The sequence below is a fragment of the Helianthus annuus genome, chromosome 2 (genome assembly GCF_002127325.2).
Source record: "Helianthus annuus cultivar XRQ/B chromosome 2, HanXRQr2.0-SUNRISE, whole genome shotgun sequence".
NCBI lineage: Eukaryota > Viridiplantae > Streptophyta > Magnoliopsida > Asterales > Asteraceae > Helianthus > Helianthus annuus.
The window spans coordinates 35,605,082-35,609,748 of NC_035434.2; the positions used below are offsets into that span (position 1 = coordinate 35,605,082).

The 4,667-nt window shown below is 43.5% G+C and overlaps 1 long non-coding RNA gene across 1 annotated transcript; it reads left to right on the forward strand.

The window, feature by feature from the left end:
* Positions 1–3,755: 3,755 nt before the first annotated feature.
* On the forward strand, positions 3,756–4,159 carry LOC110927495. Its single transcript, XR_002585669.2, has 3 exons — positions 3,756–3,824; positions 3,922–3,993; positions 4,096–4,159. It is a non-coding gene; the product is annotated as an uncharacterized LOC110927495 (long non-coding RNA).
* The last annotated feature ends 508 nt before the right edge of the window (positions 4,160–4,667 follow it).

The following is a 4,667-nucleotide window of genomic DNA, read 5'->3' on the forward strand; positions in this document are numbered from 1 at the left end:
AGCAACAAACACAGTCACCGGCAATCGAAGGTTGCCATCGGTGAAAAAATCAGCCCACAGGGTGATATAGCCGGCCGGAGCATCGGCACAAGTATCACCCTCTTGTGGGTAAGTGGCTTTCCAGTCGTCGGCCATCTGGATAGTGGTCATCAGGGTTTTAAAACCACTTTTCGACCACTTCAAAACCGGTAAACCACCACCGACGGCACCACCATCATCATCTTCATCTTCATCAGCCGCCACAAACAGCTCTTCAGGGTTCTCACCCTCCACATTGTGTACATTCGACGGTTCAGCCATCACAAATATGAATGTAGAGAAGAACGTGAGTAGAAAAACTCAAACTACCTCACCGGAATTTCAGAAAATCTTATCGAAGAAGACAAGAGGAAACTGTTTCTCTCACCGAAAATTTTTGAAATTTTGAACAAGTGAGGGGAAACCACGAATGGTTTCCCCTTATATACTCATCGCAATAAATGCAGTATGGAAACTGAATCATCACGTCCAAAAAGAGCGAATTATGCGGCACCACGTGTCAAGCGCCATTTCCGCTGATGGTTATCACGCGCGCGTGGCCGCCCACGCGCCTGACAAAGGAGACGTTTACACTCCTGCTACAGTGCATTTAATGGCCTCGGGCAGTGCAACTGTCCTTTCATTTCAGCACATGCCAGAAAATCTCACCAAATTCCACCAACTCACACGTGCGCTCAGCCACGTGTACAACAAAAAGCGACAACATTATCCAAACACAAGCGGCATGCGGTTTCTCTGGTATACCGCACCATAACCCATACCGCATGTCGTTTTTTTTACATACCCCATAAAATAGCAAAAAAATTATATCTTTCCATGGTTAAGGGGTATAAACATGTCCGCACATACCCACGAGCACACGTGGAATATGCGGAGATGACACACACGAGCCCGTACAGGTGTGTCAGATACTCAGAACCAGCGTTGTTCTTTGGACTGAACCGCATCTCAGAAACAGGTAAACCGCATTGCCTTCATTCTCTTCAAGCTTCAAATCCCTCCTGTCCGGTTCACAACCACAGAGGGTGCATAAACAACTTCTTCAACGAGAAGAAGGAAGGGAATGTACGCGCACGCACATCAGCAACCCTGACTCCTGATCCTTCAAGAGCCACATCCAAGCAACACACCCGTTTCAAGCGAATATGGGGTGACAAAACCGCAGACACTCATGGGTCACTGCGGACACAACCACAGCTTCCGCAAACGGTTGCTACGGAAGAGCCACAACTAAGTTCACATCAATGAACGAAACTACTTCAAGGAAAACTCCTCGGTATTGGAGCGTGAAGGAAGGTGGCTAAGGAAGAGATGCGGACGAGATCCCCAATAATCATACGAGATCTCGTCGAACAACAAGCGATCGAACAGCGGTAACAAGTCTGCTTATGACTTTGTTACCCTACTTGTAAGACGGATAGAATAAACAATGGTGGGCATTACCATACCTATGACCATGTTTATTTGACCATTATCCAGAATCACATTGTTCGACCAAACATGGCCAACAATGACGCAAGTACCCAACATTGTTCCCACAACCGTGGCCAACAATGTCAAGCAACGAGGTAACCGCAAAGGACGTGCGGTTACTAGAGAGCTAATTCGAAGAACATGAACACCCCACAAAAGGGATCATCATTTGATGTCCAATCATGACATCAGAAAACTCTCTTCTTCATTCACCACCTCAAAGGTTGGTTCGAAGTTTGTGCACACCTTCAACCACCATCTCAAGGATTGGTTCGAAGTTTGTGCATACGCCCAGCAAGGTCTCAAGGTTGGTTCGACACACCAACAGGTGGCACCCAACCCGAGGCTGAGAATTTCGTATCAGACGAAATATTCTCAGCGGTACGGAAGAGGCATCAAATGACCCTTCCAGACCTCCAGCATGATTCACAAAGAGCAAAGACCATCTACATGGCCTAGGATCTTCTCCAGACTCCAAACTACCTTCTAAACACCATACTCCAGTACTCCTCCCACATGCAACTTGCATATGGCAGCAACACTAGAGTGGGGGGACTTGAAGGGGTATGGTCCCAGATCTCGCGTCAGCATCGACCGCGAGTGACCATTACCCTTATCAAAACCCCCACTAGCTAACAACCTACTTATGCCCGTGCGGGAACGCATCGACACAATGGTTGAATCCAATCTGTCCAGTGATGGAGGAGGACTTACCTGGAATATGGGAACGGTATAGCGATGCGGCTAGCACCACATCTGGTGTATGAAAACGAAAGTATTCACAGCGATGCGGCCTGGCACCGCATCCAGTGAACACTTCTATCAATACAGAGAAGCTAGATAACAACAACAGTCACCACAGCTGACGATGCGGCATGGCACCGCATCTCGCGTATTTCTTGATCAGAAGAGTAGGACGCGAGAACATCTACAGTTACCGCAGACGGCGATGCGGCTTGCACCGCACCCTATCTACCTATCAAGTGGGACTGACACCACAGAGCAAGTAGCACCAATGGGCAGCCGCCTGTCAGGGCTACGTGAGCAGCAGACTGACGTGGCGTCGCCTCCCCGGCCGACATGTCTGACACACCTGCAAAGGTGCAGCATGCCGTCAGTCTATCCATCCACCTCCTCCTTCATTCCTCGGCTATAAATACCAACCCCAAACCAGGTTTGAGGTATCTCTTCACAACTCTCTCACTACTACTACTACTATCATACTTTGCTTCCCGAGCAGACTACTGATTCTCACGCCGGAGAGTGGTAACAAGGAGCACCCCCCACCCCATCCTCCTTGTTACGAGTCACGGTTTGTTTCCTTGTGCAGGAGATCAACCCACCGGTGACCAGCCAGCGATCCTCGAGAGGAAGGGATTAACCCTTCTTGACGAGACCAGTGAGTTAACCCTGCCCGGTTAACCATTGTTTCATCAGGTTTCTTTTGTTTGAAAGATTGAAGACAGTAACCTGGATAGTGTGTATCCTTGCATTCGAAGGTATGCATATTTTTCATCACATGGACCACCGTTTTGCTTCTTGTCATGATAGCTATATCCTTGCATTCGAAGGTATGCATGTCCTCCATTAAATTTTCTTAACATTATATTAAAAATTCAGCTCTACTTATAATTCAGAACTGCAAACAGACTACTAACATTAAGGTAAAGTTATCCTATGAAGTCTCCTAAAAATGAGAAGCGTACAAAAAGACACAATGGATCGCTAAATATAACACAATGTCGAGCAAAATATAATAGAATGCCGAAAAGTATAACACAATGACCCAAATATAGAAAAGACACAATGATCTAAACAAAAATTCTAAAATCTACAAGCTAAACATCCAAAAGCGAAAACCTAAAATCTCATATCGTAGAGTTCGATGAGACGGTTCCAATGCCGCTTGAATGAGGTTAATCGGAGTCTGTTTGATACCCTTCTTACGACTTCTTATATTTAGGTGACTTTGTATTTGATCCTATAATTTTAGAAAACAACCCCCCCTGACTTTCACAAAACTTGAAACAGGTAAACAAAGAGGACTTCTGTCATCAGGGATCATGGCATCTTATGTTGTTTTCCTATGTTAGTCTGCTTTAAGAAGGTTTGTTATCATCTAGTGTAGTATCTAGAGTACTTAAATTGTCAATATTGTTAACTTGCATATACCCAATAAAGAACCTAACTACATTACTTAGGTTCTTTATTTAACAAACATAAATTTTTATGGATTTTACAGTGAGCCTGCCGATGAAAAATGCAGCCCTCAAAAGCACCATAACAAGCATGTCGATTGGATAACCGTGCTAGTAATTAAGCTTACCCCCTCGATTTTAGACCTCAAAACATTAGATAATGAATCTATGATATTGACTATATATTTTTGTTAAATTCTTGCACATCCAGGGCTTCTTGATTGGGGTTTCAGCAATTGTTATCGCAACATTTTCCACCGGGATTGATTCACAAACATTTCAGGTTCTTCCTTTTTTGATGTTTAACATCATAATATCTTTTTTTCTTCTTAATTTGTGATAGATTGCTTATGCATAGAGTCATACAGATTTCTTTTAACTTCAGCTCAAGAAACAAGAATATCTAATGGAGGATGATATCCCTTACAATTATGATTTTTTCCACTTGGTAATCTCATTGGGTGCTATGTATTTGGCTATGCTTTTCGTTAGCTGGAATCTTGATAGTTCAACCCGAAAGTAAGATCCAACAAAACCCATTGCCAAATTAAGATTTAACAAGTATTTATTTTGCGTAACTTTGAAACGATAGATGGAGCATAGACGTTGGGTGGGCAAACCGTTGGAAAGGTATAACTGAGCCCACACTCTATATGTTTATGGAGGTAAATTTTTCTAGGGGTTACGTTAGCCAAAGTTTTTGCTAAAAGTTTACCTTACCCAAATGGTTTTAAAGTTTAAAATCTCTTAGATGTTAAAAAAACCTCTTGTATAATATTGCAGTGTTTTAAAATTGAAAAAACGGAAAAGAAACATAATTGGTTTGCATTTGTATCAAAATTCGCCCTTTTTGACCCATTACTCATATTTGGCTGACACACTCATTTTAGCAACATAGTCTCAAGCTGGGCGAATTCACCGTTTACCAAAACATAGGTTGATCTTGGTGCAGGTACT